Genomic DNA, 23,747 nt, shown 5'->3' with positions numbered 1-23,747 from the left:
CAGATGGTTTCATCAGAGAGCTTTGAAGAGGAATAAACAGGAAGGCAGAGAGTTTAGAACAAATTTTTCCAAACTGAATAAATCTGCCTAAATACCTTCCAAATCAAGCAATGGAATATTATTCACACCTGAAAATCACACCCCTGGCTCCATTCTATTCACTACCAAGAGAAGTGGTAACCACAATCCTAACATGTAAAACATTTTGCCTTTCTTTATCATGAATAAGTGAAATCACACATAATGTACATTTTTGTGTTTAGCAGTTTTAATTCAACACTGAATTTGTAGGATTTACCCATACTGTCTCAAAATTTAGGTATTCCTTCTTATTGCTATATAGCTTGTGTGACTAACACCATTCATGCATACATTCTACTTTTGATAGGAATTTGATTATTTTCTATATTCTTGACTATTTGAACTAGTGTTATGACTCTGAACATTCTATCATATACCTTTTGGTGAATTTTTGTGCATATAAATTACAGAAATGGCTCCATATCCTCTCCAACACCTGGTATTTGTCTTTATCATTCTGGTTGATTGTGGGGTATAACATAGTGAGTTTTAAATCTTTTTAAAAAATATTTTTATTTGAAAGAGAGAGGACAAGATACAGAGAGCTCTTCCATCCACCAAGGTTCACTCTTCAAATGTCTGCAACAGCAACAGTTGGGCCAAGCTGTAGCCAAGGGCCAGGAACTCAATCCAGGTTTCTCACATCAGTAGCAGGGACACCACTTGGGTCATCACCTGCTGCCTCTGGAAGGCACATGGTCAGAAGCTAGAAATGAGAGTGGAAACACAACTCCAGCCCAGGCACACTGGTGTGGGAGCCGGCATGCCAAGCAGCAAGCCAACTGCAGGCCAGAACACACGGCTTTCTTACAGTCTCCTTACTGTGCTTCAAGATGGATATTTTCTACCAGTTCATCTTCACTGATTCTATCCAATCTGCTGTTAAACCTGTCCTGTGAAAACTGTCATGAGTACAGTTTGCATACTATCAGTACATGCTGAGATGCAAATGTTGCAACAACTGTTCCTTTTGAAAATAAAAGATGCAGCAGTCATGAAATCAACAAGGCAATGGAACCAAAGCACCTTAAATCTAGCAAAAACTGTCTTACATAAGTGAAGGGGGGCAGGGACAACAACTAAATGATGCAACTTGAAATCATGACCAACAGTTAAGGCCTGAATTGGAAGTAGAAATGCAATAATGATGTATTAAACAGGCAGAGAGACCCAAACATACACAGATTAAACAATAATCATAATGTCTAACTTTGGAATGATAAAAAAAGATACCTTGAGATGAGAAGCAGGGGTGCTCAGAGTTATGATGATAGAATATTGACATAACTTTTAAAATGTCAAGTAAGCACTTTAATATTTTGTAGAATAATAACCACTTAAAGATAGAAATAGTATAGAGTGTCTAAATTATAAAGGGAAAAGCAAATTAGGAGAAATAAAAAATATTGAACTAAAAGGACGTCCATAGGGAAAAATAGGAAAGAACAAGACAACAACTAAGACACAAAATGATAGAAGACAATAACCCAACTATAGCTGTGACAAATCAGATACAAATCAACTGGATTATTTAAATTGTTAAAATTCTGCAACTATATTAAAAAAATAAAATCCACTGATGCACTTTATAAAACCAATACATTTCAGGGCCAGCGCCTCAGCTCACTAGGCTAATCCTCTGCCTTGCGGCGCCGGCACACCAGGTTCTAGTCCCGGTCGGGGCGCCGGATTCTGTCCCAGTTGCCCCTCTTCCAGGCCAGCTCTCTGCTGTGGCCTGGGAGTGCAGTGGAGGATGGCCCAAGCGCTTGGGCCCTGCACCCCATGGGAGACCAGGAGAAGCACCTGGCTCCTGCCATTGGATCAGTGCGGTGCGCCAGCCGCAACGGCCATTGGAGGGTGAACCAACGGCAAAGGAAGACCTTTCTCTCTGTCTCTCTCTCTCACTGTCCACTCTGCCTGTAAAAAAAAACAATACATTTCAAAACCATGGAAATGTTTTAAAGCAGAGACCTCAATTTCTGGTGCCAACAAAGAGTAAGCACAAGAACTCCTCCAATCAATTAGAATCAAATTCTGTGCACAGAAATATAGAGAAAAAATCTAAAAACTATCGGAGGACTCTTAACAGCAAACAAGTCTCACCAGAACAGAGAGGGAAGTAAAAACATCGAGACTGGCCAGTATTGCAATGAGTTCTCTGTTTCTGCTTTTTGGTTTGGTTTTCATTTTCTTCCTTTATTTCTCAACATTTACCTAAAAGTAGCTCAAATCATGGAACTGTGTAATGAGTTCAAAAACTAAAAAATGTTATACAAACACTTTTTTTCTGGGTAGATGACTGTAAAATGAAGTCTGTGTAATCTGGAGAAGAGAAAGCCCAAAACCAATTCTTTAAAAAAAAATCAATTAAAAGCATAACCTCTACCCAGTTGGTCAAGGAAAAAAATGAAAGACATAAATTAACAATTTCATATATCAAAGACAAGGCACCACTACAGACCCTAAAGCTCACGAAGCAATGCAGTGAACAGAGTTATGCCCACACATTTAATGATTTAGATGAAATTCGCCAAGTTATGCAAAGACAGAAAATACAAAGTATCACTTAACAGAGAATGGATTAGTCTTCAAGTAAGAGTCATATCTACAAAGAAACTAATACCTTCCAGAGCCACCAAAAAATCACGCTGCTCAATGACAAATTACAGCAACTGTCAGGACTCAGCTGATCTGAGGGACAGAGCTGAGCCATTGTGGGCTGGAGAAGTCGATGACGGGGTGACGCTGAAAGCAGGTGTCTGACCCAGACTGTCAGCTCCTCTGTTGTATTTTCCCCTGTGGAGGGGAGCACTCAGTGAGGGTCAGATGGATCAGAGCGTAACACATGGAGTTATCTCGCTATCAATGGAGCTCCTAGCAAAAAGGTCTGGCAGTGCTATGGCTCTTGGAATGGGAAACGGCGTGGAGCAGAGTGGGGACGAAATTTAGCAGTGGAAAGCACGAGGTACAGAATTAGAATGCAGAAGTGTCTTAAACCACCTTGCCGCCCCCAGCACAAGACAGAAACTGAGCCCGAGGAGGGAAGGAGCTGAGGTTAGGAATGCAGATACGGGAAGAGCATGACCTGCCAACAGAGATGAGTTCCTGACTGCACTCCCTTTAGAGAGAGCAAAGCCCTGGCCACACAGCAACTCCTGTGGCGAGGCATTCCACTTGAACCTGGGCCCAAGCACTCCCAACCTGAGGCTTAACTTGAGGATAAAAGGTTTTGGATTAGTTCTTTAAATGTCACTCTTCATTATTTATGAATTCTACATTTGCAAATTCGCCTACTTGCTAAAATTTATTTGTAAGCTTCAAAAACAATACAGCACTTTCAGACACTGATGGACACTGGATAGATCATCAAGAAATGCAGGTTGCCAAACGTGTACATTTGCAACTGAAGGAAAATGAGGGTATAGTCTCCTGTCATTCCAACATTTATTAACAGACAAATTTCCTTTTCGTGGTCTATTTAGAGCCACCGTTTTCACCTTTTTGTGCCTTTTGTTGATGTTTCTGCTGTGTGAAATGCATTGTCTTGCAAGCACAGTGCAGAAGCATTTCCCATTGTCTCCACACAAAGAAACTTTGATGTGCTTCCAAGAGGAGCCTTGTTCAAGCAAGAGTTAAATATTAACAAATCAACAACATATATCACATAAGATACCTTTACACAGAAACACATAGATAACTGGTTATGTGTTGATCAGCTGATGATAATGTAATCACAAGAGCTCATGAACTGATCCTACATTCTCCAAGAGGCAAGGAAGCAGAATACCCTAACGCAGCACCATTGGTTACTTTATAGACTGAAACTACTGCAGTGAGAATCTACTTTGTATATAAACGTTCTGAGACTCACTGATATCCACTTAGACATCTTCCTGGTTTCTAAACACAGCTGCATCAATGGAAAACAGGATTCATTTTCCAGGTATACCTCACACCAGAGAGTGAGGAACAAAAGAGACCCATCAAAAGGATTGAAAGAATCTGATTAATGGTTTTGTATTGAGCACATATGGGAAAAACTGCACATCAAAATGAATGATAACAGAATCATGCCATTCTCCATTTAATAAAACAGGAAGCCGGGAGTCCTTACAGGTATCAATAGAGAAAGAAGAGAACTTCCTAAATAACTAATAATAAAGAGTAAAAATAATTTGAAACATCATAATGGCAGATGATGTTTTGCTAAGGAACAGGTTTTGGTATATTACTGGATCATATCTCTACACAGTGATGGCTTCAACATGGAGAAATCTTGGGGCCAGTGTTGTAGCCCAGTGGTTTTAGGTCATTCCCTGAGACTCTGGCATCCAATAGGTACCAGTTCAAGTTCTAGCTGCTCCACTTTGGGTATGGCTCCCTGCTAATGTACCTCAAAAGGCAGTGGAAGACAGCCCCAGTGCTTGGACCCCTGCCACCCTTGTCAGAGACCCAGATGGAGTTCCAGGCTCCTGACTTCAGACTGGCCCAGCCTTGGCCATCATTGCCATCTGAGGAGTGAACCAGCAGATAGGAGATCTTTCTCAGTCTTCCTCTCCATATCTAGCTATTTCAAATAAATAAATAAATCTTAAAAAAAATAATAATAGCAGGACTTTGTCATGTGCAGAGTGAAAAACCTACAATATTTCATGACAACGAAGGACCAAAAATCAACCAACCAACCAAAGGACTATTAAGGACAAAACAAATGAATAGGTTAAAGAAGTGCCCCCTGGAGAGGGAGGCTGATGAGACATGAATATTGAAAGTCACACTGCTTACTGGACAGCATCACTGAGCCAGATATGGGAAATACACACTGGGGTAATGGCTGGTGAAAGTCAAGTCAAGCCTGGCAACTGGACAACAGCTTTGTATCAGTGTTAATTTCCCAAACAGAAGTGTTGTATAGTAGTCGAGGAGCAGAGTGCTAGTTTTTAGATGGAACATACTGGAGTACTGGAGTGATGTACTACAGTCAGAGGCACCATATCTGAACACGATTATTGCCACCAGTCTTACATATCTAGATTTCTAACTGTTTATGTATTTATGTACTCTGTAAGACACAATAATATTGATTAGTCTCTTCACCCCAGGGAAATTTTGAAATATTTTAGGTTCCTCTCTAACACACACACACACACACACACACACTATCCAAAGCTCTTCGTAACTTAAAGGGGGTCAGGGAGTTTAAATACAACATTACCATAAAAACTTTCAGTGCTATTTTAAGCAGAGGATATTTTCCATGGACTGTGCTTGTTGGCCAGCTCATTATCCTACTCTTTGTGCTGTTCCACCTCCCCGTAAATTACATTCAATTTATTGTATGTCGGTAAGGCAAAGAAAAGAAATGATAGTTTTTCTATTTAAAAATCTCCTTGTTTTGCACTGCCCAAGTAAGTCTGATATTCATATCACAGGTTTCCTCTGTACAAGATGCTAGCAAAATAGATATATGGTACTCAATTAAGGGTCAATTCCGAGTTGTTCTTCCCTCATAAATATAAATATAACCTTTCCTTAACAAAGAAAAAGAAAATATCACCAGACATAGCTTATCTTTCTGAAATTTAATTATGTTTCTTTGTATATATTTTAAAAATTCATAAGGACTTAAGTTGTTAAATTACTGATTTCAGATAAAATTTCCAAATGTTTTTGAGGTAAACTATATATAGCTAAATGAAGGTTATAAGTTGATATTAATCAACATTATTTCTACTACTGAACAGCAAATTTATTTAACCATAATCTGAAGCAGTATTATTTCAAATTAGTCTCAGGAGCCGCCGCTGTGGCGAAGCAGGTTAAGCCACCGCCTGCAGTGCCAGCATCCTATACAAGTGCCACTTTGAGTCCTGGCTACTCCAGTTCCAATCCAGCTCTCTGCTGTGGCCTGGGAAAGCAGTGGAAGGTGGCCCAGGTCCTTGGGTCCCTGCACCTGCATGGGAGACCAGGAAGAAGTTCCTGGCTCCTGGCTTCGGATCGGCACAGCTCCAGCCATTGCTGCCAATTGGGGAGTGAACCAGCAAATGGAAGACCTCTCTCTGTCTCTCTGTCTCTTTGTCTTTCTGTCTCTCCTCTTTCTGTGTAACTCTGACCTCCAAATAAATAAATAAATCTTTTTAAAAAAATTAGTCTCAGATATGTATTTATACAAGACTTAGAAAACATTTTTATATACAAAACTGAAACAGGCTATTATATAGATGTAGTCATTACAAAATCATTATATAAATTTTGGTTCCTCGATCTCTTTTTATATTATAGGCCAATACACATATAAAACATGCTATTTTGATACTAATGATAAAGTATTAAATTTCTTTAATATAAAACCTATGCTTGGCTTTTGCCACACAAAATACTAAATTCATCAAAATTGGAATAACCACAAAGGAATTTATTTCCAATTGAACTTCTCAAGATACTTGTTAAAAAAAAAAAAAAACAACTCTTGCCCACATATGTAAAGAGGTGAAAGCAATAGTATAAAAACATAGCTAAAAACTGTTCTCTTATGAATGGCAGGTTATCTCTTCCTTTATAGAAGATAAGAAAGACAGAACAGTAAGCCTCAACTTAAATACAATCCAACTGCAGCTCACAGACACCTTCAATTCTCAAAGTCAAGTTCTCCCACTGAGCAGGAGGTTCAGAAGAGGGTCAGACGCACACCGCGTCTTCAAGAGGCAGTACACGCTGCTCAATTTTGTTGTAAAGTTCTGCCAGGTAGTCCTAGTAAGCTTTAAGACTTGCTGATTTCTTTCATCATTCTCAAACCCAAGAAGTGATGGATATTTCAAGATTTTTTTCAGCATGATTTTCCTAAAGATTTAGTTTTCTTTCTTTGTAAAAGATTTATTTATTTGAAAGGCAGAGTTAGAGTTAGGGAGAGAGAATTAAAAAGAGAGAGAGAGAGAGAGAAATATCCCATACGCTGGTTCACTTCCCAAATGGATCCAATGGTTAGGCTTAAGCCAGGAGCCTTTCATTCCACTCAGGTCTCCCATGTGGATGGCAGGGGTCCAAGCCCTTGGTCATGATACATTTGCCTTCCCATGTGCATTAGCAGGGAACTGGATTGGAAGTGGATCAACTGAGACCCTGCCCAGCACTTACATGGGACACTGGATTGCTAGGTGCAGTTTAACCTGCTGTGCCACAACTCTGGCCCCTTGGTTTTCTTATAAATCCAAGAATCTTCTCACTTAATGTCAAAACATTTTCTCTAGAGCTTTGCAGGGATTTGTTCAGCTGAGTTATGTGGTGAAACGTATCTCTTAAGTAGAATACTTTTCCACTCATCATCTTTAAAGCAACAACACAATCTGGTCTACTATTCTGAAAGAGTTCCTGCCATGGGAGAACAAGGACAGGAGATTTAACGTACATCATGGTGACTGGCTCATTAAGCTGACTCGTTCACACAAAATTGGCTAGGAGTAGATCTCAAGAGTCATCACACACACATGCACACACACAGAGATACAAAATGGTAACCCTGTGTGTATGTGTGTCATGGGCATGTTAATTCAATTGTGGTAGTTATTACACAACATACAAGGGGGTCATCAAAAAGTCCACGTGAAGTGTGCATCACAAAAGACAATGCATGGATCTCATGTTGACTCTGGGTGTCACTGTGAAGGGAGCAGGTCTGCATTGCAACACCAGATCTCTCTTTCCTTCTTTTCTTTTGAACAGCTGAAAATTATTAAAACCAAATTATTGACAAGGCACCGTATATACAGATGCCAGTGTTGCCCATTTAAAACATACCTTCTGTTTTTTTGGTAAAGAATACTTTAGACCATCATAATATGAAATTTAGAAAGTCCTAAGTTACTCGTTCTTCCTGTACCAAACTTTGCACTATTTCCAAAAGGATAGGGTTGATCGTTTTTGTTCAAAAAGACAAGCTGATCACATATTTTCTTCTATTTTTTCTGAAGATACAACTAAAGTGTAATTAAATGAAGTAAAAGGATATAATTCTACAACATAAAGACCAAAACGGACGCCACCAGGAGACAAAACGCTGCAGCACATTCCAAGTACCACTTCAGCCTGGTGAGTCCTCTCCAAAGGTTGAAGGCAAAAGAAGGAGCAGTTTAAATTCTCACAGAGAAAGGAAGCCAAGAGCAAGATATTTCTCTATGGATAACCTCTGAGATCAGGATTCCGGAAAGGCCAGGTATAAGTCAGGATGAAGAGGAGACAGCAAAAACCAGAAATCTGAATGAGAAGGCACTAGACATGTAGATCCTACCCTTCCAACCTTAATGCAAAGCCTTTCTCATAACAAAAAATCAAATTCTACCACTCAAGTAAAGAGAAGTGAAGTAAATGGTGCTGGGGGAAAGAAGAGCCCTTCACATATTGCATTTAAACTCCCATCTGTAACAGCCACATCTGTCTTCCAATCAGACACTGAAGTATTCGTTTATCTGATTGATAACCCACACCCTAGCTCGTCCTACTCTCAGATCACTCTTGCGCTGTCTCATTGTTAATTATGAACATCAAGTCATGTGTGCCTCCCACTTCAGGAAAGTCTACAAATGGGCTACATATGAACAAGGTGTATAAACAAATAAAAGCTTCCTTAATGTGTCTTGACTGTAAAGACATCACTCATCTACAAAGACTCAAGTTATTTGAAAGAAAAGAAAGGGAGGAGGAGAGGGACAAAGGAGAGGCATTGGAAAGTGAAAATAAATTCACACATGATAGCTGAAGGTGAGTAAGCAGAAATGGAGAACAGAAATCAGTAAGCAGAAATGGCTAACAGATGGGAAATATAAGGAGGGAGATAAAGGAAACAGAAAGCCATTCGAGGGTGTCCAACATATGCCTAATAGGGGTTGTGTAAAGAACAAACTGCAAGGGTATGCCTTCATACTGAATGAGCACGGCAGAGGCCACAAAACTATGAATCCAACACTGCAACAGATAATTGTGAAACTGTAAACACAGCATTTTAATTTTTTTTCCCTTGGCAGAGAAAGCAAAGTAAAGAAATATAAGGTTTGAGGAAAGCGTTACTTATAGTAATTAATTAATATCAATATTCTCAGCAACACTAGATACTGGGTATTTTACAATTTATTAAAAATCTATTATAAGAGATTATTTTAATCAGATGTTTAATACTCAATATCTCAATTAAGTTTGAGAATAAAATATTTTCAGACATGAGAGTAGTTACCGACAGAATTCTTTCATATATCCCTTTCTTAGGAAGCTATTTGCTTAGTGTTATAAAGACATGAACCATGAAAGAGAAAACACTATGGGATGGTCTCACCGTTCCAGTCCCTCTGAGCAGTGGACAAAAAAATGACAAGCAAGAAAGGAGGAAATCAGTGATGGCTACACAGCAAACAAGCAACAGTTATATAACATCATCTAAATAGCAAAAGAAAATTTTGCACTTCATATCATTATGAAGTATATATTATGTCCTGGTTTAGCAAAAATAGTGACAATTAAATTTGGAAGGTGAGTGAAGGACTTGGGGTTTTGAAAAATAAATTCTTTGGGGCCGGCACTGTGACTCACTTGGTTAATCCTCTGCCTGCGGCGCCGGCATCCCATATGGGTGCCGGGTTCTAGTCCCAGTTGCTCCTCTTCCAGTCCAGCTCTCTGCTGTGGCCTGGGAAGACAGTGGAGGATGGCCCAAGTGCTTGGGCCCCAGCCAGGAGGAAGCACCTGATCCCTGGCTTCGGATCAGCGCAGTGCCGGCCATGGCAGCCATTTGGGGAGTGAACCAACGGAGGGAAGACCTTTCTCTCTGTCTCTCTCTCTCTGTCTATAACTCTACATATCAAATAAATAAAAAAACAAGAAAGAAAAATAAATTATTAAATAATTGAGAAAATTGATAAATCAAAAGTTAGTAGCTTGAAAGAGGATGGAGCAGGGAATTTTGCTGTGTGGCGAAAACTCTTGCTTTTTGATGCATTTGTAAGGTTACTGTGAAAATTCTTCAAATACAATTTTAATATATAGCAATGATTAACATCATAAATTTGAATTTTCTCATTTCATAACAAAATTTTGACATTTTTACAATGTCAAACAGTGGCAAACATCATCTGTAGTTATAAAATCAGCAAATACAACTCATAGAGCAGATCCTTAAATCAGGTCTTCTTATTTGCTTCTCAAAACCCAAGACATGGGGCTGATGCAGTGGCGCAGCGGGTTAACACCCCAGCCTGATGCACCGACATCCCATATGGGCCCCTGTTTGAGACCCAGCTGCTCCATTTCTGATCCAGCTCTCTGCTATGGCCTGGGAAAGCAGTAGAAGATGGCCCAAGACCTTGGGCCCCTGCACTCGGGTGGGAGACCCGGAAGAAGCTCCTGCTCCTGGCTTCAGATGGGTGCAGCTCCAGCCATTGCAGCCAACTGGAGGGTGAACCATCGGATGGAGGACCTCTCTCTCTCTGCCTCTCCTCTTTCTGTGTAACTCTTTCATATAAATAAATAAATCTTAAAAAAACCCAATACATTATTTTGCTTTATCTAAAATATTGCTGTCCTGAGTCTTCACTATACAAATCCCAGCTCTTAGGATAGTTCCATTTATTATTATTTAAGTTTCTTATAAAACATTTTATGTTATTCTAACTTATTGGCAACAGGCATGAACAGTCCTCAAAATACAGAAACACAGAATTTCCTTCTGGAATATTCAGAATTTCCTTGGAAAATGAAGGCATATACTTGTTTGAAATTTATTTTGTGGAAGGCAAAACCACAACGGCATCAGTCTCACAAAGCTTCTGGCACAAACTCGTGTGTATTCATCAAATTCAGGCATCCACTGATAGTCCAAGAAGAGTACATTTAACAATTAAATTCTCAGAATCCTACACTGAGGTCAGCTTGAATGAGTTTTGAAGTCTTTTATAACCTATGCTACCTGGAGCAGCCACTTGGTCTGTGCGTTTCCGGTTTTCTTGTGCAGTAAACAATATTAATCATCCCTGTTTTCTGTGTCCATTGTAAAGACTGCATGCAAATATTCTGCATGGTGCCTAGCACAGACTGTGTGTGATTCATGGCAGGCCCGTGGTACGGCGGGTGTTGTTACCGATAAACTTCATCACCATCACAGCAAACCCAAAGCTTCCCAGTAGAGCTTGTTGTTTTTCCTGACTGTTAGTTGACAGATGGGATAGCACTAATTCTCCCCTTCAAGCTAAAAATATGCATGGCTGCAGAAACAAGTAGATAAACAGTTATGTTGAATGAAAGGACACTGGGAGAAGTTCAAGGTATTGCCAAAACAGGACGGAACTGTGCCCCTTATGACAGCTACAAAATGTCCTTACAAACAAATCCAAGTAAGTCGCTGCTCTGTAGAGATGTCAGCCGTTGAATTTGTAAGTTCTGGCGTGTCTTGGAAAATGTTTATTTTATACTTGCATTTTTATTATGTTCACATAGTCAAAAGGTATTTACATACTGAAGCAAAAAACATAGCAGCAGTCCAAATTGACTCATACTATTACTTTTACACGTATAAAGTTTAATTTTTAAGTAATTCTAACTTAATCATAATTTTCCACCTTGCTGGGCTTTAAGGGGCAATGTTAAGCACAGTTTAAATTGAAATATATGATATTATCTTCTCCACAAATATAAAAATCTGTTTGCAAATATTTAGTCACTTTCAGGTAACCTTCTGACTTTGAAGCACTCTCATCTACTTTAATTCTCATCAAGATGGTGTCACAGCTGAGGCCGGTGCTGTGGCAGAGTGGATAAAACTGCCACCTGCCGGCATCTCATGAGGGCGCCAGTTCATGACCTGGTACGCCACTTCTGCTCCAGCTCTCTGCTGTGGCCTGGGAAAGCAGTGGAAGACAGCCAAGTGCTTGGGGCCCTGCACCCACAAGAGAGACCAGGATGAAGCTCCAGGCTCCTGACTTTGGATCAGACCAGCTCTGGCCATTGCAGCCATCTGGGGAGTGTACCAGCAGATGAAAGATTCATCCATTCCCTCTCTCTCCCTCTCTCTCTCTCTCTGTAACTCTGCCTTTCAAATAAAATATTTTTTTTTACAAAAAGATCGTGTCATAGCGAAATCTTCAATGTCATCACAGCAGCAGGAGATGAGTGGCCCAGGATGCTCTAGGTTTTCAGTCCCCTCTGCTTGTGAGGAAGCAGGTGCTGTCTAACTCGCACGCTGGCAGCTGCGGAGATTTGACTTCCTGGATCGTCTTTGAGGGACAGTGTTCTGGCATCTACTCCCAGATGCCTTGGTATAAAAACCTGTTTGTTCCCAGACATAATGTCCTTCTCTAAACTTGTTCCAGCCTGTTTGCAGGCCTTGTGATCTCTCCATTCCCACTCCAACTACTGGATCCCCAATCTCTCCTCCGTAGCCACTTTTCAGAAATTCAGGACAGAGGCCCACACAGCACTTGCTCAACTACTACTACTAGTATTGCTGCACTTTTGTCTTGCAACTTGCTGGACATCAAGCCAATGAAACTTTGTTAGAAGATTTTAAATTAAAATTCCCTAAGGGAAGTCACCATGTTTACAGACACATTTGTTTCTTTCTCTGATTACAATAACCTAGTACAGTACCTATCAGCAATAGTTGACTGAATCAACCAACCAAACAATCAATCAACTAACGTGGCCAAGCCAATTAACTGAGGAATGCAATGAGATTTGATGGGGAATAGCAATGAAAATAAATAACAGATTCAATAAGTACATGATTCTGTTATGCTCCAAATATGATCTCACAGAGATGGTTTGCTTCCAAACATGGTGAAATGCAGGGTCCCCCTCCAGAGAAGGGTGAACAAGGTGTACAAGGATAATCCGAATACGTGGGTGTCTCCAGGGTCATTGCTGCTGGTAGTGAAACTGCTGAGAATCTGGACAAAAGATGACACTGACGTCTTGGAACCTGCTGATGAAGTCAACAGAGGGCCAGGATTTTATCTTGAGTTTGTTGCTGACACCAAATGTAAAGAAGCTAAGATTAAGGTACGGTGAGGATTTTCAGAAAGTGACTGCTGGTGGACAGCAGCAGTAGTGTGGTCTGTAATGAGCACGGGAGTCTCCTGAGTGTTCTGATACATAAGAAACATGAGAGAACACCCTGCCAGAGCTGGAGGAGCAAACTCAGTGAAAGCTAACAGGCCAAAGTGTTGCTCTTAGAAATACTTGATGATAGCTGGCGCCGCGGCTCACTAGGCTAATCCTCTGCCTTGTGGCACCGGCACACCGGGTTCTAGTCCAGGTCGGGGCACCGAATTCTGTCCTGGTTGCCCCTCTTCCAGGCCAGCCCTCTGCTGTGGCCAGGAAGGCAGTGGAGGATGGCCCAAGTGCTTGGGCCCTGCACCCCATGGGAGACCAGGATAAGCACCTGGCTCCTGGCTTCAGATCAGCGTGGTGCGCCGGCCACAGCGCCCCGGCTGCGGCGGCCATCGGAAGGTGAACCAACGGCAAAGGAAGACTTTTCTCTCTGTCTTTCTCTCTCACTGTCCACTCTGCCTGTCAAACAAAAAAATAAAATAAAATAAAAAAATAAAAAAAAGAAATACTTGATGAAATAAGACAATACTCATTAATGGTTTACTGTCACCTTGTGGCTCAGTGGAAAAGCCTAGTGTTGATTATGAAGACAAGAACTATTGGGGTGATCAGCTTAACGGAATAGTAGGATGAATACTGGAATAAGGTGTTGGGAAAGCTAAGCTTCCCTATGACAAAAAAAAAAAATGAAGGAAGCAAGAGTATGGGGCGGGGGAATGATAGTTACGTGAGAAAGAACATAAATGTTATAACAAACTGTTAGAACCCTGGAAGGTGAGCACAGTTGGACTGGTAGGGGTGCTTCTCGGTTTCTTCATGGTAGAAATGCTCACAACTCAAGATAAATCATCTCAAACATGCTATGAAAACTGTCATTGGTTAAAGCTTTGCTTTCAGATAATCACTCAAACACCCGTTGCTGTGATCAATGCTGCCTTTTTCATTCGCTTCTGTAAATGAAGTACCAAAGCATTAAATGGAGGCAGCTGTCAATTTTTAACTATCCACCTTTTCTCGGACCAATGAAAAATGTTGATTACTGCTCTTTGAATAAACCATTACAATACACCTTAGAAAAAGTAAGTAAATTTAAAATATATTTAGATGCAAAACACTGTCACAGGTTGGTCTTACCCACCTACAGTACCCCAACCACCGGTAAAACAGCGATGCACAAACACGCAATACCCAGACAATCATAAAATACCTGATATACACAAAAGACAATCTGGCAAGGTCCATTACTCCGATAATTTTTTTTTTAGACTCTGAGGTACCAAAATAAAATTGCACCTTCTAAAACTCTGAACTGAAACCCAATGCAGTTCGGGAGAAGGTAACTTCTTTTTTTTTTTTTTTTTTTTTTTTTACAGGCAGAGTGGACAGTGAGAGAGAGAGACAGAGAGAAAGGTCTTCCTTTGCCGTTGGTTCACCTTCCAATGGCTGCCGCGGCCAGCGCGCTGCGGCCGGCGCATCGCGCTGATCCGATGGCAGGAGCCAGGTACTTCTCCTGGTCTCCCATGGGGTGCAGGGCCCAAGCACCTGGGCCATCCTCCACTGCACTCCCTGGCCACAGCAGAGAGCTGGCCTGGAAGAGGGGCAACCAGGACAGAATCCGGCGCCCCAACTGGGACTAGAACCCGGTGTGCCGGCGCCGCAAGGCGGAGGATTAGCCTAGTGAGCCGCGGCGCCGGCCGAGAAGGTAACTTCTAAGACTCTTTTAGACAAATCTTACTTTCCATTTATGTCTTTTTGGTTCAGATACAGGGTGATTGTTCTCTGCACTATCCTTCATTCAAGTTCTAATCCCTTTCAAATGTTATTTGTATAATACTTTCTGTTAAGAAACATTCCCAGCTTATATCTTTTAGAGTCCCAAAATTTCCCTGAGTCAAGATTATCATTTTCTTCCTTTAGAGATTAAAATATTGTAAAATAAGTACACAAGGTTTGTTCATGTAGATTAATAGAGTCAAGTTAAGAAACTATGTTTTCTATTTCAGATCATAAGATTATATATAAAACTTTTACCGCTCCTCATTTCCTCCCCCTCATGTCTGAAATCTGACATCTTCAAACTGAAATCTACCTCTGATGTAAAGTACTTTGTTTTTCATGCCAACTTCTCACTGACTTTCTCAGAGTAGCTTTCACTGACATCTCATTCTTTTCTTCACATTTCTAGTTCATAAGATGAAATTATTCTTCAGCCCCGATTTTGCACAACATGCTGTAATTACTTCATCCTAGAATTACAAGATCAAATGCAAATTACAGGTTATGCTCTGAAAAGTCTTTTCCAACTCAAGGACTGACCATGAATTTGCCTTGCATACTATTTTGTACTACAATAAAATGCTGTCACTTAACACATTCAAAATCCAATCGTTTTCTAAGACCATTACACATGAGTGACTTAACTATATTTTTTTAAGCTCTCATAAATTGCAGTCAGTTTTTTGGGACTTCATTGGCAAATAAAGAATTTAAGTATGTCACTATCAGATATTTATCTTTCTCTGAAAGACAAGTGAGAGAAGACAACACGACACTGTAACTTGACCAAGTATAATGATTACGACACTGAGATACCAGCTTCAGTTTCTATACCAGTTGAAACATAACCAAACCACTTAATCCAATAGTTGTAAAGGAGGTCAAAGAAGATGACAAAAATAAAATGGCCACATCTCTGTTCTCTTTTGCTATTTCATCTCTCACCATGCCAAGACAAACAATGAAACAAAACAAAATAAAACAAAAATAACCTCTCAAAGTTTGACTCATTTCAAGTCTTCAAATTCTCCAGTAGCCTCTAGGCTGTTTTACATGACATATCTTTCTCCAGCAGACACTGCAAACAAGAATCCTTCTCTACATCACCATCAATAAATCACCACCACTTGGAAGCCTCCCTTTCTTTCCCCCTTCACCTATTTCTAGGTCAGTTCCCACTCCCCTGGGCCCTGCTCTCTCCTCTATGTTTAATTCCCCACACAGAACACTTACAAACTGCATGATGTAGTTATATATTCAAATTCCTATATTCTGCAATAGATCGAAAGTTCCAGATAAGCTGGAAAGTTCTCTGTTCTATTTAGCACTCTTTTCCCATAGTCCAAAACATAGGAATGCTTCCTAAAGATATTCGAATCATGGAGCAGGCATTGGCCTACTGGTTAAGATGCTGATTGGGATGCCCACATTTCATATCTGAGTACCTGGGTTTGAGTCCTGCTTTACACCCAATTCCAGCTTCTGGCCAATGGGCCCTCTAAGAAGCAGAGGTGATGACTCAAGGAATGGGGTCCCCAACCCACATGTGAGAATTGGATTGGATTCCTGGCTCCCTGCTTTAGCCTGGCCCCACTCCCAATATTTTGGGACTGCAAGAGCAGGAGGGGGTGCTTCCTCTTCTCCACCCATCTCTGTCTCCTTCTTTCTAAAACAAACAAACAAAAATCACCAAGCAAATCTGTAACTGCAACTAGAACTAAATCCATAGGATTTCCTTTTTTTTTTTTTTTTTTGGCAGGCAGAGTGGACAATGAGAGAGAGAGACAGAGAGAAAGGCCTTCCTTTTGCCATTGGTTCACCCTCCAATGGCTGCCGCGGCCAGTGCGCTGTGGCCAGCGCACCGCGCTGATCCGAAGGCAGGAGCCAGGTGCTTCTCCTGGTCTCCCATGGGGTGCAGGGCCCAAGCACTTGGGCCATCCTCCACTGCCTTCCTGGCCACAGCAGAGAGCTGGCCTGGAAGAGGGGCAACCAGGACAGAATTCGGTGCCCCGACCTGGACTAGAACCCGGTGTGCCGGCACTGCAAGGCGGAGGATTAGCCTAGTGAGCTGCGGCGCCGGCCATAGGATTTCCTTATCAGCTTCAAGCAGAAGCTAAAGTCATTTAGAAGGTAGAGTTTACATGGCTAAGACTTGTTGAAAACTTACCACAGCCTATATTAGGAATGCTAGAGATTTACTGGGAAATGCAAAACACAAGATCTTGCCCAAGAGAGGTCTCTTGAGTCTGTCACAAATGTAGGACTCCATATACAATCACCAAAAACAGTTTTCAAAATTCCTACTTAGACTAACAAGCCATATCACAGGCTCCTTTCTATCTGTTTACGGTGGGATATCTGGTTAGGCAGCTCCGATCAGCTTAATATACACCCTTCAGGGATGTCTCCATGGCCTCAGACCACCTTCCCAAATGCACTAGAGTGAGGCTCTGTATTCTACGTAAAACTGCTCTGGGGAGTAGAAAATAGGCAGCACTCCAGTGATCAACATTTCATCACCAGAATTTCATTTTCAAGATCCAGTTATTACCAGCTGTGATAACATTTAAGGATAAGGACACAATTTATTTTCCTCAGTAACGTATCAGCGTCTCTGTAGCCTGAGTTCAACTGGTGGAGTGGTGCCTTGTATGGAACACACTGATCTTCATGAACTCTTCATCATCTTTCCCATTTTCCAAGCTTCTTCCCGCTGGGCACATGCATTTTTAATCATGTTTTGGACCTGCTATTTTCTGCTGTGCTCTGAATTATCATGTGGATACAACCCCTTGCTGTTCTATTCCCTCTTGTCTGTTTGAGAGGACAAAGTCTCCTGGCCTGGGCTGTTGTTTTGCTCCTGTTTTTACCTTGTGCTGAGTACTTGCCATCTGGCCTCTCTGATCTACTGTACACCAATCACACTGCAGTCTAAAATTTAGCATTTCCATTCCAGGGCAAGAATAAAAAACCTGTTACAAGAAAGCAGCATGCAGGACACAGTGGTTACATGTATTTTCCTGGTTAATGACCATTCCAATTTGAGCTGCTTCTTCCTTCTTTCCAGAAGTAGTGGATATTTCTGTTTACTAATATTTTTGAGATTACTCTAGAGGTAAATAGCATGTGATGTCAAGGCAGGAACTTTTTAAAATTTATTTATGAAAGGTAGAGTTACAGGGGATGAGAGGGAGAAAGATAGAGGGAAAAGGGGGGAGAGAGAGAGAGGAGGAGGAGCAGACAGGGAAGGGGGAGAAAGAGAGAAGAAAAGAGAGGGGGCCAGCGCTGCGGCTCACTAGGCTAATCCTCCGCCTGCGGCACCGGCACACCAGGTTCTAGTCCTGGTCGGGGCACCGGATTCTGTCCCAGTTGCCCCTCTTCCAGGCCAGCACTCTGCTGTGGCCAGGGAGTACAGTGGAGGGTGGCCCAAGTGCTTGGGCCCTGCACCTGCATGGGAGACCAGGAGAAGCACCTGGCTCCTGGCTTCAGATCTGCGCGGTACACCGGCCGCAGCGGCCATTGAGAGGTGAACCAAGGGAAAAGGAAGACCTTTCTCTCTGTCTCTCTCTCTCTCACTGTCCACTCTGCCTATCAAAAAAAAAAGAGAGAGAGAGAGAGAGAGAGAGAGAGAGTGGGAGAGAGGGAGAGGGGAAAGAGAGAAGGAAGGGGGGGTAGAGTAGAGGAGGGAGGGAAGGGGGAAAGAGAGAGAGAGAGACAGAGAAATCCTCCATCTGGCCACAACTGCCAGAGCTTGGCCAATCCAAAGCCAGGAGACAGGAACTTCCTCCAGGTCTCCCACATGGGTACAGGGGACCAAGTACTTGGGCCAATTTCCACTGCTTTCTTAGGTACATAAGCAGGGAGCTGACTTGGAGGTGGAGCAGTGGGGACTCAAACTGACGCCCATGTGGGATGCTGGCACTGCAGGCAGCAGCTTTTACATGCTATGCCATAGCACTGGGCCCAGGTTAAAGCTGTACTGCATAGATACAGGACTTCAGTATTAGCACCGGATAGCTTCCCTTCATCATAGTTACAAATATGATTTTATGATGCACAGAAGGAAAGATGACTCATTGTTCACTTCTGTGTATTTCCACTCATTCACTCATTTAGCTTTTGTGCCTTGTTAGAAAATCAGGTATGCTTTTGACGCGATCTTTTAATAAAGCCATAGCATAATATTGGTATTTCAAAAAGTAAAATGAATTTGAAAACCTGAAAATATGAAGCTGTAGAACATAAAATATGAAATTTTAAATTTTTACATAATTTATTTTACTAAAAATGAGTGAGAGGCGAGATATATTTTCTGATTCCACTTTCTACTTCCCTTTCCCTCAACACACACACACACACACACACACACACATAAACACACATACACACAAACTCTCTTGTTTTTATTCTTAACTGTCCATAGACTGTGTACTCCTGCCGTTAAAATCCTCCTCCATCCTACCTAAATTGAGCCACGAAGACACAGAAAACCTAAGCAGACCTAAACCGAATCAGAAATTGAATCAGTAATAAAGGCTTCCCAACAAAGAAAAGCCCAGGTCCAGATGGATTCACTTCTGAATTCTACCAGACATTTAAAGAAGAACTAACTCCAATTCTTCTCAAACTATTCAGAACAACTGAAAAAGAGGGAATCCTCTTAAGTTCTTTCTATGAATCCATCATCACCTTAATTCCTAAACCTGAAAAAGATGCAGCAGAGAAAGAGAATTACAGACCAATTTCCCAGATGAACATAGAAACAAAAGTCCACAATGAAATTCTGGCCAATGGAATGCAACAACACATCAGAAAGATCATCCACCCAGACCAAGTGGTACTTACCCCTGGTATGCAGGGATGGTTCAACATTCGCAAATCAATGTGATACATCACGTTAACAAACTGCAAAATAAAACCATATGATTATCTCAATAGATGCAGAGAAAGCATTTGATAAAATACAACACCCTTTCATGATAAAACCTCTAAGCAAATTGGGTATAGAAGACCGGCACTGTGGCTCACTAGGCTAATCCTCCGCCTTGCGGCGCCAGCACACCGGGTTCTAGTCCCAGTCGGGGCGCCGGATTCTGTCCCGGTTGCCCCTCTTCCAGGCCAGCTCTCTGCTGTGGCCCGGGAAGGCAGTGGAGGATGGCCCAAGTGCTTGGGCCCTGCACCCCATGGGAGACCAGGAGAAGCACCTGGCTCCTGCCTTCGGATCAGCCCGGTGCGCCGGCTCTGGCGGCCATTGGAGGGTGAACCAACAGAAAAAGGAACACCTTTCTCTCTGTCTCTCTCTCTCACTGTCCACTCTGCCTGTAAAAAAAAAAAAAAATGGGGTATAGAAGGAACATTCCTCAATACAATCAAAGCAATCTATGAAAAACCCACAGCCAACATCCTATTGAATAGGGAAAAGTTGGAAGCATTTCCACTGAGACCTGGTACCAGACAGGGATGCCCACTCTCACCACTGCTATTCAATATAGTTCTGGAAGTTTTAGCCAAAGCCATTAGGCAAGAAAAAGAAATTAAAGGGATACAAATTGGGAAGGAAGAACTCAAATGATCCCTCTTTGCACATGATATGATTCTTTACTTAGGCGATCCAAAGAACTCTACTAAGAGACTATTGGAACTCATAGAAGAATTCGGCAAAGTAGCCGGATATAAAACCAATGCACAAAAATCAACAGCCTTTGTATACACAGGCAATGCCATGGCTGAGAAAGAACTGCTAAGATCAATCCCATTCACAATAGCTACAAAAACAATCAAATACCTTGGAATAAACTTAACCAAGGACGTTAAAGATCTCTACAATGAGAAATACAAAATCTTAAAGAAAGTAATAGAAACGGATAACAAAAAATGGAAAAATCTTCCATGCTCATGAATTGAAAGAATCAAAATCATCAAAATGTCCATTCTCCAAAAAGCAATTTACACATTCAATGCAATACCAATAAAAATACCAAAGACATTCTTCTCAGATCTGGAAAAAATGATGCTGAAATTCATATGGAGACATAGGAGATCTCAAATAGCTAAAGCAATCTTGTACTACAAAAACAAAGCCGGAGGCATCACAATACCAGTTTTCAGGACATTCTACAGGGCAATTGTTATCAAAACAGCATGGTACTGGTACAGAAACAGATGGATACACCAATGGAACAGAATAGAAACACCAGAAATCAACCCAAACATCTACAACCAACTTATATTTGATCAAGGATCTAAAACCAATTCCTGGAGTAAGGATAGTCTATTCACTAAATGGTGCTGGGAAAACTGGATTTCTACATGCAGAAGCATGAAACAAGACCTCTACCTTACACCTCACACAAAAATCCACTCAACATGGATTAAAGACCTAAATCTATGACCCAACACCATGAAATTATTAGAGAACATTGGAGAAACCCTGCAAAATATAGACACAGGCAAAGATTTCTTGGAAAAGACACCAGAGGTACAGGCAGTCAAAGCCAAAATTGACAATTGGGATTACATCAGATTGAGAAGTTTCTGTACTGCAAAGGAAATAGTCAAAAGTGAAGAGGCAACCAGCAGAATGGGAAAAATATTTGCAAACTATGCAACAGATAAAGGGTGGATAACCAGAATCTACAAAGAGATCAAGAAACTCCACAACAACAAAACAAACAACCTACTTAAGAGATGGGCCAAGGACCTCAACAGACATTTTTCAAAAGAAGAAATCCAAATGGCCAACAGACACATGAAAAAATGTTCAGGATCACTAGCCATCAGGGAAATGCAAATCAAAACCACAGTGAGGTGTCACCTCACCCTGGTTAGAATGGCTCACATACAGAAATCTACCAACAATAGATGCTGGCGAGGATGTGGGGAAAAAAGGACACTAACCCACTGTTGGTGGGAATGCAAACTGGTAAAACCGCTATGGAAGTCAGTTTGGAGATTGCTCAGAAACTTGAATATAGTCCTACCATACAACCCAACCATCCCACTCTTTGGAATTTACCCAAAAGGAATTAAATTGGCAAATAAAAGTGCCATCTGCACCTTAATGTTTATTACAGCTCAATTCACAGTAGCTAAGACATGGAATTAACCTAAATGTCCATCAACAGAAGACTGGATAAAGTAATTATGGGATATGTACTCTATAGAATACTATACAGCAGTAAAAAACAATGAAATCTGGTCATTTGCAACAAAATGGAGGAATCTGGAAAACATGCTGAGTGAAATAAGCCAGTCCCAAAGGGACAAATATCATATGTTCTCCCTGACTGGTGACAACTAACTGAGCACCTAAAAGGAAACCTGTTGAAGTGAAATGGACACTATGAGAAACCATGTCTTGATCAACCCTTGTCCTGTTGAGGAATAACTTACTATTTTATTCCTTTTAGTACTTTTTTGTTCTACTTAATACTATTGGTTGAACTCTTTAATTAACACACAATTATTCTTAGTCATTTAAATTTAACTTAAAAGTGATCCCTGTTAAATATAAGAGAGGGAAGAGATGTACAGTTCAGCACATGCTCACTTAGAATTACCTCTAATGGTAGAGCTAGAAATGTGCCAGGGGATTCCAATTCAATCCCATCAAGATGGCATGTAGCAATGCCATCTTACTTGTTAAAGTGATCAGTTTAAGTTCATAATTTATCAAAAAGATAGGATTAAGTGTCAAAGGGATTACATAAATAAGACCAGTGCCTGCTAATAATAATTGATAGAATTAAAAAGGAAAAAAATGTTCCTACATGGGAAGCAGGATACACAGCAGACTCATAGAATAGCAAGTGCCCTACAACAGCACTCCAGCCTCAGAATCAGCCCTTAAGGCATTTGGATCTGGCTAAAAAGCCCATGACACTGTGGCAAAAAAAAATGATGACCTAAATGAAAGATCTCTTTGAGTGAGATCCCAGTGGGAAGAACGAGCCATCAAAGAAGGCAGTACCTTTCTCTGCAGGGAGGAGAGAACTTCCATTTTGAATATGGCCTTGTCTAAACAAGATCGGAGCTGGTGAACTCAAGAGGCTTCCATAGCCTTGGCAGCTCATGACAAGTGCCTCAGGTGATTACTGACCTCATAAATAAGAGTGTCAATTGTTAAATCAACAATGGATGTCACTGTGCACTTACTCCCCATGTAAGATCTCTGTCCTTAATGTGTTGTACTATATGTGAATTAACAGTAAAACTGCTACTAAAGCAGAATTCTATACTTTCTGTGTCTGTGTGGGTGCAAACTCTTGAAATCTTTACTTAGTAAATACTAAATTGATATTCTGTACATAAAGAAAATTGAAAATGAATTGTAATGAAGAATGGGTTGGGAGAGGGAGTGGGAGTGGGATGGTTGCGGGTGGGAGGGACATTATGGGGGAAAAAGCTGCAATACTTCAAAAGTTGTATTTGGAAATTTATATTTATTAAATAAAAGTTAAAAAATAAAAAATAATATCCTCCTCTATACTCAGCAGATGAAAACATTGAGATTGTTAACAAATGGATAAGAGATTAATATTCAAAATATATAAGAGTATCAGCCAACTCAATAACAAAAATATAAGTTACTTGATTAAAAAATGGCAAAGGACCAGGATAAACATTTCTCAAAAGACGATATAAAAAGGTCAACAGGTCTAAGAAAAGATGCTTATTATTACTAACCATTGGGGAAATGCAAATTAAAAACACAATGAAATATCATTTAACACTTTTCAAAATGGCCATTATCAAAGTAATTATAAAAACACAGAAATGTTAAGTTTTGGAAAGGATGTGAAGAAATG

The 23,747-nt window shown here is 40.9% G+C and overlaps 1 long non-coding RNA gene across 1 annotated transcript; it reads right to left on the bottom strand.

Annotated features, from left to right (window-relative positions):
• Positions 1-14,550: 14,550 nt before the first annotated feature.
• On the bottom strand, positions 14,551-23,032 carry LOC127492633 (uncharacterized). The gene is made up of 3 exons (XR_007922268.2): positions 22,910-23,032; positions 19,786-19,845; positions 14,551-15,410 (listed from the first exon to the last, which is right to left on the bottom strand). It is a non-coding gene; the product is annotated as an uncharacterized lncRNA (long non-coding RNA).
• Positions 23,033-23,747: the final 715 nt, after the last annotated feature.

The sequence above is a fragment of the Oryctolagus cuniculus genome, chromosome 16, assembly GCF_964237555.1.
Source record: "Oryctolagus cuniculus chromosome 16, mOryCun1.1, whole genome shotgun sequence".
Taxonomy (NCBI): Eukaryota; Metazoa; Chordata; class Mammalia; order Lagomorpha; family Leporidae; genus Oryctolagus; species Oryctolagus cuniculus.
The sequence above is the reverse complement of the archived record's forward strand: the minus strand, read 5'-3'. Positions and strand labels throughout refer to the sequence as shown.